Source organism: Nematolebias whitei, chromosome 5 (genome assembly GCF_014905685.2).
Source record: "Nematolebias whitei isolate Nwh7 chromosome 5, NemWhi1, whole genome shotgun sequence".
Lineage (NCBI taxonomy): Eukaryota > Metazoa > Chordata > Actinopteri > Cyprinodontiformes > Rivulidae > Nematolebias > Nematolebias whitei.
Window position 1 is genome coordinate 53,678,324 of NC_056502.1, and position 13,114 is coordinate 53,691,437.

Genomic DNA, 13,114 nt, shown 5'->3' on the forward strand with positions numbered 1-13,114 from the left:
ACAGTCTCTGTCCATCTGGTAGATTTGAGGTCATCTAGTTCACTACACAACAACTGTCGTCCGCAATGGTGTGGAACTCAATAATATACTCTGTTACTTTTTCGTTTCCTTGTTTGAGAACAATTTACGTGCAGCTTCCCTCTCAGGCAGGACAGGGTCAAATACTCTGTAAAGTTCTTTGGCAAAGGCTGCAAAGCCGTGACAGCATCTAGCGTCTCTCTGCCACTTTGATATGACCCATGACTTCACTTTACCTGCGAGGAGTGAGATGACATAGGCCACTTGAGACTGTTCAGAGGGGAATGAAGATGGCTGCAGTTGAAAATAGATCTCACATTGAGTGAAAAAAAATAGTTTGCACTGATCGGCTCTCCTCTAAACAACTCTGGAAGAGACAGATGAGGTTCATTATAAATGGTAAATAAATGGTGAAAAGTACATGGGCAGTGGCTGCGTGAGCAGAGTCCTGAGTAGACGATTGCTGTGACATGGATTTGAGCACAACCATAATCTCATCTAATTTAGACTCTAGTTTACCTATGGCCCCCTCCACACCAGAGTGCCACTTTTGGGCTGATGCTGGGTCAATTTTTTGGCCAAATTCTACTGACAAGATCTGGGTTTTTGGATCAACAACAAGCCCAAGAGTAGTACAATTTTATTGTGAACAGGAAAAACTCTGGTGGAGGTCTGGGTCCTGGGCTGAGTCCAATCTGTCTAGACAGCAGAGTTAGTGGCTTTGACTAAGTTCTGGACGTGCAGATGAATGTTGGTGTCTGTACTAACCTTCTGTCATGATGTTGCAACAGAGTCTGTTGTCGCACTGCAGCCGGTGACGTCACTCCAGTAGAGCAGGTTGCTGTAGCAGCGCAGATTAAAGGACTTGAGGTCCAGAACAGGGAAATCCAGAATTGTGGCCTGTGAGTCATTGCAGGGGTCAAAACCGTAGAAGCAGAGAAGCGGGAACAGGGCCGAGTCGTGATCCAAAAGATGTGGTGAAAAGGGGAAGGCACAGAGTCAGAAACCATGGGCATATAGGCAGACAAAATCCAAGAGGGTTCAGGCAAGGCGAGGAGTCAAAAACAGGCGAGGAGTCATGGCAAGGCAAGAGACAAGATCAGGTATGCTGTATTTCTACTGCTTGTGAAAAGTTTGAGAATCTGGCACTGACTGAGTGAATGCAGGGAGCTTAAGTAGCGTGGAGAACAGGTGTAGAGCATGAGCTTGATTGCTGGGTGCGAGGGAGAGTGAGTGACAGGAACAGGCAGAGCTTGGCAGGGAACAAAAAAAACATGACGGGCTTTGAGGGCAAAAACCATGACAATGGCCATAATCTGGAACCTTGTGATATGCCCAATTTTGCAGTTTCAGTCATCAGTCTAATTCCAAATTCCATTAAGTTATTCCTTCCTTCTACTTAATGTATTCTTTTGACCGTTTTGGAAAGGAATAGTATAGTAGGCAACTTTCTTTTATTGTCTACATAGGAATTGTTTTGACTAGTTTGTCGATGTGCGACCAACATTGATCAAGTTCTGCTTTCTGTTTATCTGCAGCATCAACATGTTGAAACTCCCAGAATACCCATGCCCAGAAGTCCTGAGAGACCGGCTGCTTGTCGCTCTGCACTGTGGGAGCTACGGGTACACCATGGCCTGAACATCCCAGTGTTACTGCTGCTGTCAGCTGCTACTCTCACTAAACAAATGAGGGATTATTGTTGTTTTTCTTGTTGTTTTAAGATGTTTTTGAGATATTCACTAAACACTGCAGGTTCTACACTTAGTGTCAGGATATTGTTTGTATAACAAAAGCTGGAATCTGGTAATTTATGCAGTGTTTCTCTCACCATTAACCAAGGTGGGCACCCTGCCTCGTCACCAGAACCGAGGTGTTGGTTCTAGTGACGGGGCGGGGTGCCCTCCTTGGAAAATTTGATGCACTCTGAAAGGTTCTGTTAAAAGATTTTGGGGCACCTTGCAGCCTTTTGTGTCATACGTTGAAAACATTCCAAGGCCTGTCTAAGACATTCATGTATTTGTGCATTTGTAGGTGTAGGAGGGGATTTTGTTCTGTTCCTTTTTCTTTATTTTCCCTTTTTTTGTTTGTGTTAAAAACAAAAAAAAAAAAAAAAAAAAAAAAAAATCAATAAAAAGATTTTCAATTCAATTCAGTTTATTTATATAGTGCCAAATCACAACAAAGTTGTCTCAGGGCACTTTACAGGAACATTCGCATGCATAGAAAAGCCAATTAGTAAAGTTCTCTAGCTAAGGAAGCCAGCAGACAAGTTGAATCTTCACTTTGTCACAGTCTCCCATCCTGAGCAAGCACAATGGCAACAGTAGAAAGTAAAAACTCCCTTTTAAAAGGAAGAAACCTCCAGCAAGAACCAGGCAAAGGACAAGCGGCCATCTGCTTTGACCGGCTGGGTTTGAGAGGACAAAAAGAAGAGGCAAAAGAACACAGAATGGCAGGACAAAAACATGTCAAGGATAGAAAAAAAAATACAAATAGCAAACAGGTTGAGTCGAGTAAGTAAAGACAGTAGCAGAGTGAAAAAGTGTGGTCAGTTTGTCCTCCAGCAGTCTAAGCCTATAGCAGTATAACTAAGGGATAGCTCAGGAAACCCAAGCCAAACCTACCTATAGGATTTAGCAAAAAGAAGAGTCTTAAGCACAGTCTTAAAACTGGATAATGTGTCAGTCTCACGGACAGAGATTGGAAGTTGGTTCCACGATAGAGGAGCCTGATAACTGAAAGCTCTGCCTCCCATTCTGTTTTTTGAAAATCTAGGAATCACAAATAAACCTACAGTCTGAAAGCAAAGTGCTCTGTTCGGAAAATATGGAACAATAAGATATTAATGTAAGATGAAACTAGGTTGTTGAGAGCTTTGTAGGTTAGAAGTAAGATTTTGAATTTAATTCTGGATTTGACATGGAGCCAATAGAGAGAAGCTAAAACTGGAGATATATGATCTCTCCTATTAGTATGTTTATACAGTGTACTTGTCTCGTTACCACCCCAAATCCCCAAGAATCTACGCAAAGCCCTCCGTCGTGTAACTCGCAACTGTCCACAGACAGCTGACATGAGTAAGCTAAACCCACCAATGTTTTGCCGACAGCCACACTCGCTATGCCGTTTCCTGTAAACAGACCACGACTTCCACTGCGAACGATGTGCAAAGTGGCTTAAGACTAAGTGCATCTTCAAAATATCCCACATTCGGACTGGAGTGTCGATTAGGTGAAAGTCCCGTCATAGCTCAGGACCCGGATCGTTGTGTGCGTGCACACAGCATTACGTGCAAATTATAATACGTCTTTGTGTATGCACACCGAGTGGTTGAATGCTATGCTATTTACGTGTCTTTGTGTATGTACACTGCCTTGTTGAATCTTGTACTTTGCGAATAAACCTTTTTTCCCCTGGAACGCACTAGTCTTGTCTTGTATAAACTTGCTGTCACCTTATTGTCACGCAAGGTCATTTTATGTTATTTTATGTACACATCGATGCCCAGCGTGCACTACTCACTGGTCACCTTCGGAATCCTCGATTGCACGTATGTGCAAAGAAAGGCATATGCGGCATATGTATCTGGTTGCTGTCAAGAACCGTCACACATGAAAATCATATCCAGCCTACAACGTGAAATTGTAGGACTGAATCAACTGTTACAATGCAAGCGCAGTGAAGCCGCTCTCGCTGCAGGCAATGCACAGGATCTTGCATACAAAACATCTCCCCTGGCCCGCTGGGGCTCCCCGGGGGCTCAGGATGCTTCCGGGCACTGTTTTCTAGATGCTTATGATTGTATGGCACACAAACTCCACATGTGTAAAAAATATTTACTTGAAACCAGAACCGCTCTAGACGAGGCTTGCAAGGAACAGGACGCTCTCATGGTCATGTCCGTAAATGATCGCGAACCGCACAAAGACGTTTCTCAAACACTCACGAGCGAGTCGGGTCACGCACGTTTGGACTGGGTAGGCAAACATTATCTAGCAGTCATGCTACCTGAGGACCACATGTTCAAACCAGGTGAATCGGTCACCCCGTCGTGGGTGTTACATAAACTGTTCGAGGTAAGATTTGGCAGTAAAATTGTTACGGGTTTTACCGTGCTGCTAGAAAACGTTCACATTACGCTAGCCAGCGTAGAGTCCAAGTGGTACAGAAATCACTTCTGTCACTGGCTCGACACGTGAGGGCCTAGATCAGGCTGCAGAGTAGAGACCGACAAATTTGCTTGGTTGCTGTTCGAATATAGCACGCACACGCCGCTAATCAAAGTCTTGGCTACACACCAGATGTTGTTGATGAGCACAGGGAAGGGCAGCGTTTCCACTCTCGTCTTGACCACTATGTACAGTTCGTACATAGCGTTATTCAGAGAAATGGTGTCAAACACTTGCGAATGGTTTATAAGTGTACGCGAGAGACCCTATGGCGCGTACGACAAAAAAGGTGCATTTTTCGTGCCTCTCACTTCGGGTCTGGGAGTAGACCAATCGGACTCTCTGCATGATTCTTGCACTATTCGGACTAGAGCGTTAAGAACTATGCTAGTAGGCACACAGGTGCCATTTTACTCGACCTTGGTTAGCGCAAACGCGTGCAATTCAAGACAAAACGATTAGTTTCAGTTAGATCAATCACTGTCTGAGTTTGTCAGTCGGCGGGACCCTAACCCGATTAATAATAAACGGACCAAGGATAACGCAAACCAGGAAGACCTCTCGGTACGTAAGAGACCGGCACTGGACGCCCCACTTAATAAGCGAGTCACATTCGATTCGCCTTGGGCTATGTCTACAGCTTTGATGAGCTCGTACTCTCACGAGACATAGTCGTTTCGGAGGGGTGACACGACTTCTGAGAGCGGGTGGTGTGTGAGATAATGTACAACGATAGATATGGATGATGGGTTGAGATCTCACGATCCGGATAATGGAACGAAGGCCATGTTTGCCATGTCCAGACACTGTCAGAAGCAGTGGGTGAGAAACATGGTTCAACTGCACATTACATGAGGCGAACGTATCAAGATGACTTTGCTGAGCGGCAATGCCGGGTGAGGCAAGTCGCATGCGCTCTTACTGTTGGTGGCCAAGCTTAGGAGTATGAGCGTAAGCGTGGCTGTGAGCGCCATAATAAACAAAGTGGCTGGCACACTCATGGATTTGTGCATGCCGGGCAGCGTGTAACCATTCCATAAAATGATGGGGTTCAAGAGGGAACTGCTGGACGTAAATGTGACCCAGGTGAGCTTCGCACGGCGATATCAAAACGTGGACAGATTGGTCATGTCGCAATTTGATGCGTTTTTGCGACATGCCGTTTCGGGATGATGCTCTCGTGAACCTGCATTCGTGCGTGAAACTTCGGCTCGTGTTGTGCGCTGTCTGCGGTAAGCTATTTCAATGGTTAAGGGTCGCGGACGCATCTCAGGACGGCGTCAAGGAACATGCACTGCCATTCCTGTGCGTGAATGTGTAAATTGTGGACGAGTACAGATTGATGAATGTTGATTTGCTAGAGAAAATGATTTCTTGCACCCGCTTGTTTTACGTACCGGAAAGAGGACCTTTGATCATCCTAGCCGGTAGCGTTTCCCAACTCCAGCCTATCAGGTCAATTCTCCATCTATGAGAAACAGACCAATTCAAAAGCCTCCTTTCGTGTTCCACGCTGCTGCTTGTGAACAGATGACAATTTAAAAATCCATGCTACGCAAAAGCCATGACTTATCTGCAGTTCAACGCTGTGACCTACGAGTCCAGGCACATGTTCATGAGTCAGGTCAGCGTCAGCGAAAAGAGTATGATGGACCCGGAGTATCAGTCTGACAAGCTGCATATATTTCACAAGGACAAACAGCAAAGGGATTACCTGAGCATCTATTTGTTCAACGTAGCCAAATCGAAACGCGTCGGAGACAATTTCCTCAGCATTACGCGAAACCAACACGCGACGAACCCGGGGCTTGGTACGAAGTGCTAAAACAAACGTCTCAAGCGCTGCCTAAGCTGTTTACGACACCCACATACCATGCGGGTGTGCGCAACACGGAGAGGGACTATCTGACCACAGACAAGCTTTGGGTCGGTTGTAAAATTCGATTTGTATGGCACATGGACTTTAACGGGATTCGAACCGTGAACCGTTCATCACACCTGTCGCACGGCAACAGCAAAAAGTAGAGAGCACTCGTTCAGCCAACCGTGTCCACACGAAACACCGAGGGTACAATTGAAGCGATCAGGGACGTTCGCGGCTGCAACAAATTCACGGTCAGGGGTACTCAGAGCGGGGACTTGTATAAAGTGGGGCCCTCGAAGTGGATCTGTGACAACTGGACATTTAACACGCACCTGTTGGCATGCTTGCTGGCATGCTTGCTGGTGATGAACACATACTGTAACTGTTATGTGATATCAAGGTTTTGGGGTGCCAGATAAGGAATCGTCATGATAATGATGAAGTAACTGCTGACGGAGAGATGATGGAATGTAGGTTTGATGCAGAGTTTTATGAGGTAATTGTGTCACTTTGTACACTTTATCTTCCACAATAGTGAATTTGGTTGTGGAACTTTCAATGATTTCTCCTGTTTCAGTGATTTTTTTCATAAAGGTTCTGCACATCAGGATCCTTCTACTGTGCTTTCCAGATATCTTCATCTGTTATTTGTAGATGTGGTGAGGTATCCTTCATTGAGCGTAACACAGCAGCACAGGTGGGTGATTGATTGATGTCCACTGGCGCTCTTGATAGAGCATCTGGCACTGTATTGTATCTGAATACCGTAAAGGAGAACTCTTGAAGATGGAGAGCCCAACAGATCAATCCTGTGCTGGGTTTTGTGGTTTTAAAGACCCAGACGAGGGAAGAATGGTCAGTGACAACAGCAAACTGCCTCCCTTCCAGATAATATTGCCATTTTTCAAGAGCCCATACCACAGCAAGACATTCTTTTTCGGTGGTAGAATAATTTCTCTTTGCACCATTTAATGTGCGACTGGCAAAGGGAAGAACATGTTCTGACCCAAGTCCTGTTGGTTGAGCTAGGACAGCACACAAACCAACTTCACTGGCATCTGTATAGACAATAAATTCGAGGTTAAAATCAGGATGTCCAAGTATTGGTGGTGAGACAAGGTGGGTTTTTTTAGAGCCTCAAAAGCTGCTTGACATTAGGGGGTCCAGAGGCACTTTGCCCCTTTCCGTTTTAGAGCATTGAGTGGTTCAGTGAGCTGTGAAAATCCTGGCACAAAGCGATGGTACCATCCAGCCATTCCGAGAAATCGTTGCAGCTCTTTAATGTTCTGTGGTATCGGAAAGTCTTGAACAGCATTTATTTTTTTCGGCGTCCACTTCTACTCCACCAGAGGAGACAATGTGACCCAGAAACTTCAGTGAGATACAGAAAAATTGGCTGTTTTTCATGTTTAGAGTTAGATTTGCCATCTTCAGTTTGTCAAAAACAGCTTGTAGGTCAAACATATTTTGCTCTGGTGTGGTTGAATAAATGATGATGTCATCTAGGTAAACAAAGCAATTGCTTCTTCTCAAGTCACCCAGAGCTACTTCCATTAGGCGTTGAAAGATGGGAGGTGTATTTTTTAGTCCAAAGGGCATCACTTTAAATTGGTCTAAGCCAAGGGGACAGATAAAAACAGTCTTTTCATGACTTTCTTCATTCATTTGAACTTACCAGTAGCCACTGTTGAGGTCTAAAGTTGTGAAAACAGCTGCTCCAAGCAGCGATTCAAATATTTCTTGGAGCTTAGGGAAGGGATAAGCATCTGTGTGTGGCAGCATTTAGTTTTGTATAATCCACACAAAATCTTGGTTTTGAATCTTGCTTTTTGGCACCAGGACCACTGGTATTAAGAGGGCCAAGGCCACATATGCAAAGGGGATCGAGGGTCAATTCATCTCACAAGACCCTCGGAGCATGTGGAGGGGCATTAAGTGCATAACAGATTATAAAGGAAGGAGTGAACAATGCCCCAAAGACCCATCTCTGCCTGATGCCCTCAACAAGTTCTATGCACGCTTTGAAGACCCGAACAGACCACCCAGCACCAGATTCACCTCGCCACCGGATGAAGAGCATCTCAGCGTGACCTCAGCAGAAGTAAGGAGTACCTTCAGGAGGATTAATCCGCACAAAGCAACTGGCCCAGACAACATCCCCGGAAAAGTGTTGAAGGAATGTGCTGATCAGCTCTGTGAGGTGCTGGCAGACATCTTTAACACCTCACTTACCCTGGAGACAGTTCCCACCTGCCTGAAGACTGCCACCATAATCCCAGTCCCAAAAAGCTCTACAGTGACTGGTCTGAATGACTATCGGCCAGTGGCCCTCACCCCGATAGTCGCTAAATGCTTCGAAAAACTGGTCATGACTCACATCAAAACAACCATCAACATCAACGAGGACCCTCATCAGTACGCATACCGTGAGAACCGATCAACAGAGGATGCAATCTCCTCTGTGGTCCACACTGCACTCAACCACCTGGAGCAGAAAAACTCTTACGTCCGTATGCTCTTTGTGGACTTCACATCCGCCTTCAACACCATGATCCCCCAAACCCTGATGGACAAACTATCCACACTAGGACTAAGCCCCTCCATCTGCAACTGGGTACTAGACTTTTTAACAAACAGACCACAGTTAGTGAGGATCCACAACCTCTCCTCCTCCACCATAACCCTCAGCACTGGCTCTCCTCAGGGATGTGTGTTGAGCCCCCTTCTGTTTACTCTGCTCACATATGATTGTACAGCTACCCATCCAGGCTGTCACATTGTAAAGTTTGCAGATGATACAGCGGTGGTGGGATGCATCACAAACAATGGTGATGAGCGGCTGAAATCACGTAGGAGCTGTGCAGCGTAAGTAAATGACAAAATTCAGGTAAACCAAACAAATTAAATTAAAATAAATTAAACTCAGGTAAAACAATCGAATATATTAATATTTTTCATAAATTTTTTGTTATTACTAACCTGTGCTTTTTTGTTTCAATAAAACAAACTGGACGAGGAGACGTTGGACAGTCTTGAGAGCTACCTGGACGCGTGCTTTGAGAATATAGTGATGGGTAAACCTCAGAACACCGCGCCCACCGCTACTCCAACATCCAAGCGCACGCGTTCGGAGAGCTCAAGCGGCGCGTCCACGTCTCCCGAGAAAAGCTTCACCGATGTTCTGGAGTCCATCGACAAAAAGTTAACAAGTTTAGATGCCCGACTGGCTCTCGTTGAAGCTCTCCACAAAGAATTCCAAGCGTTGAGGGAATCTCTGGAGTTCAGCCAAGCTCAGGTGGCGTCGCTAGCTGCAGAAAACCAATCTCTGAGGGGAGACGTTAAAGATCTCACAGAGAGGATGACACAGATATCCGGAGAAAACAGAAAAATGAAAGAGTCCATCCTGGACCTTCAAGCTCGGAGTATGCGGGATAATCTTGTCTTCTCTGGGATCCCTGAACGAGGAGAGGAGGACGCAGAAGCGACGATCCGTGAGTTTATCCAACGTGAGCTGAAACTCCCAAGTGAGACCGTAAAAAAGTTCACTTTCCATCGTGTTCACCGGCTCGGAGGTAAGAGGCCCGATAACAAGCGACCTCGCCCAATTATAGCTAAATTTGAGCATTATAAACAGAAAGAGCAGGTGAGAAGTCAGGGCAGAGAGCTGCGTGGAAAAGATTTCAGCGTTAATGATCAGTTTCCTAAAGAAATACTCGATCGGAGGCGAGTTTTATTTCCAATTAGGAAAAAATTCATGTCTGAGGGCGCCAGGGCTACAGTTGCTGTAGATAAACTTTATGTTAACGGTCAGCTGTTCAGGGAACGAGACATCACTCCATGGCTTTATTAAAAGGAACAACAGCTTGGTTTAAAGCAGGGCTGTTCAATGTATGACCCGTGGGCCAGGTCAGGTCCACGGATGGGCCAGGTTCGCTTCAACAATGAGTTCTTTCTTTTTTTTTTCTCTTTCTTTCTTTATCTATGTATATATATGTATATGTATGTATGTGTGGGTATATGTATGTGTATGTGTGTATATGTATGTATGTATGTATATTTGTGTGTATGTATGTATGTATATTTGTGTGTGTATGTATATATGTATATTTGTGTGTGTATGTATGTATGTATGTATATTTGTGTTGTATGTATGTATGTATATTTGTGTTGTATGTAGATATGTATATATGTGGGTGTATGTAGGTATGTATATATGTGGGTGTATGTAGGTATGTATATATGTGTGTGTATGTAGGTATGTATATATGTGTGTGTATGTAGGTATGTATGTATGTATGTGTGTATATATGTATGTGTATGTATGTATGTATGTATGTATGTGTATGTGTGTATATGTGTATGTGTGTATATGTGTATGTGTATATATGTGTGTATATATGTATGTATGTATGTATATATGTATGTATATGTGTATGTGTGTATGTGTGTGTGTGTGTGTATATATATATATATATATATATATATATATATATGTATGTATGTATGTATGTATGTATATATACATATATGTATATATGTATGTATATATGTATATATATGTATATATATATGTGTATATATATTAGTGTGTGGGTATGAATTGGACTAACTATGAAAGGAAAGTAAGGAACTATTTAAAGTTTGGCTTTTGGTGACGGTGGCCCTGCAGCTGGGGTTTAGTGGTGATAATTTAAATGGTAATAATGGAACTAAATTAACTGGCATTTGTAAATAAAATGTAAAGCACAGCTCGGGTGTCTGCACTGGTGAAGGTGAACGGTGTCACAGCTGTTTTGTTTGTTTGTTTCTCCACTTATTTTCTTTTTCTTTTTGTATCTGCTAACGCATTTCTTCGTCATTCTTTTTTTTATTTATTTTTTTTTTATTTTTCTCTTTGCTTCTTTACCACCCAACAATCATTTACACACAAGCCCACAAGTACACACGCACACACACACCTCATAAGAGAACACACACGGACACCTCATATGAGAACTTCATATCTTTCCACCTCAACAACATCCAGCATCTACTCAACCTTCTGGTATCTTTCCACTTCCAACATCACTGTTTGTGAAGATCTAAACAGGCTAGCTCAAGCATTAACTCAGATTTTATTTAGATCTATTTGTATCCATGGTGACATGCACTGGTCAACTTTAACTACGCACGTACAAATATGGGCACAGTAAGGTTTGTAACTTGGAATGTTAATGGAACCAGTACTCAACAAAAAAGATTAGGAATCTTTAACCAGCTTAAAAGATTACAGGCAGATGTTGTCTTTTTACAAGAGATTCATAAATCTACGACAACTGCAGATGATCTTAAATCAACTGATTTTCCTAATGTGTTTTGTGCCTGCTATAACTCAAGACAAAGAGGAGTGGCTATATTAATACACAAAAATGTTATTTTTACAGTACTAGACACAGTTACAGATCCAGAGGGTAGATATTTAATAATAAAACTTTATATAAATAACTATAAGTTGTGTATTGTCAGCATATATGCCCCAAATGTTGATGACACCTCTTTTTTTCATGATTTTTTCTCAGCACTTTCTGATCACTTGGATTGCTCACTTATACTTGGAGGTGACCTCAACTTTGGTCTAAATGAAGAATTAGACAGATGTAGTAGAGCAGGAACTCAGCGTAGTTGGCAGTCCATAAATATAGTTAAACAGTACATGAGTGATTATGGACTTTGTGATGCATGGCGATCTCTTCACCTGAATCGTAGAGAGTATACTTTCTTCTCTTCTGTCCATCACTCTTACTCTCGTCTGGATTATTTTTTAGTCAGCAGCTCGTTGTTGACGGACATCTCGGACACTGAGATTCACCCTATAGCTGTCAGTGATCATGCTCCTGTCTGTTTAAATCTAGCAAACAGAAAAGAAAACCCTAAAAGTATAAACTGGAGATTTAATACATCACTGCTTGAAGATGTAGATTTTATCAAATATTTTACAGAAGAGTGGGCTTCATATCTGGAGTACAATGACGTGCCTGGAACATCAGCATCTATTCTCTGGGAGGCAGGTAAAGCTGTAATGAGAGGTAAAATAATTTCATTCTCATCACAAAAGAAGAAAAAAGAAAATAAACATATTCAGGAACTAGAAGAAACCATTAAATTGTTAGAAGCCTCTCAAGATGAAGAAATGCTGGATAAAATGCGTAAAGCAAAATTGGAATTAAAAGAATGTATTAACAAAAAAACTCAATTCTTAATACAACGACTTAGAATCGAAAATTTTGAACAGAGCAATAAGTCAGGTAGCTTTCTAGCTAAACAGCTCAAAATAAATAAGGAAAAAACAACTATAGTTGGTGTTAAAGACTCGACTGGGAATACAGTTTACGACCCTGAAAGAATTAACAGCATTTTCAGAGATTTTTATAAAGACTTGTATTCGCCCCAGATAAACCCATCAGATAATGAAATTAATGAATTCCTGGATAAAATAACACTTCCTAAACTATCAGATAGTCAATCAATGGAGCTGGATTCACCACTGACACCAGTGGAACTCCAGGAAGCCCTCAAAAGCATGTCCAATAAAAAGGCTCCAGGTCCAGATGGATTCCCAGCAGAATTCTATAAAGAATTCTGGAATATCCTGGCACCACTATTTCACAAAATGCTACAAGAAACTGAGAAAAATAACAGTCTTCCAAAAAATATAAATTCTGCCAACATTAGTCTCCTGTTAAAACCAGGCAAAGATCCTGTATTACCTACCAGTTATCGTCCCATATCTCTTATCAACGTTGATCTTAAAATAATTTGTAAAGCCCTCTCAAAAAGATTAGAAAAGGTAACTCCTCTAATAATACATCCAGACCAAACCGGTTTTATAAAAGGGAGACATTCATCCACAAATTCACGCAGATTATTTAATTTAATAGATTATTCTTACAGTAAAAATATTGAAACTGCAATATTCTCTCTAGATGCAGAAAAAGCTTTTGATAGAGTTAACTGGAAATTTTTATTTGCAGCCTTACATAAATTTGGTTTTGGAAATTATTTCATAAATTGGTTACAAATA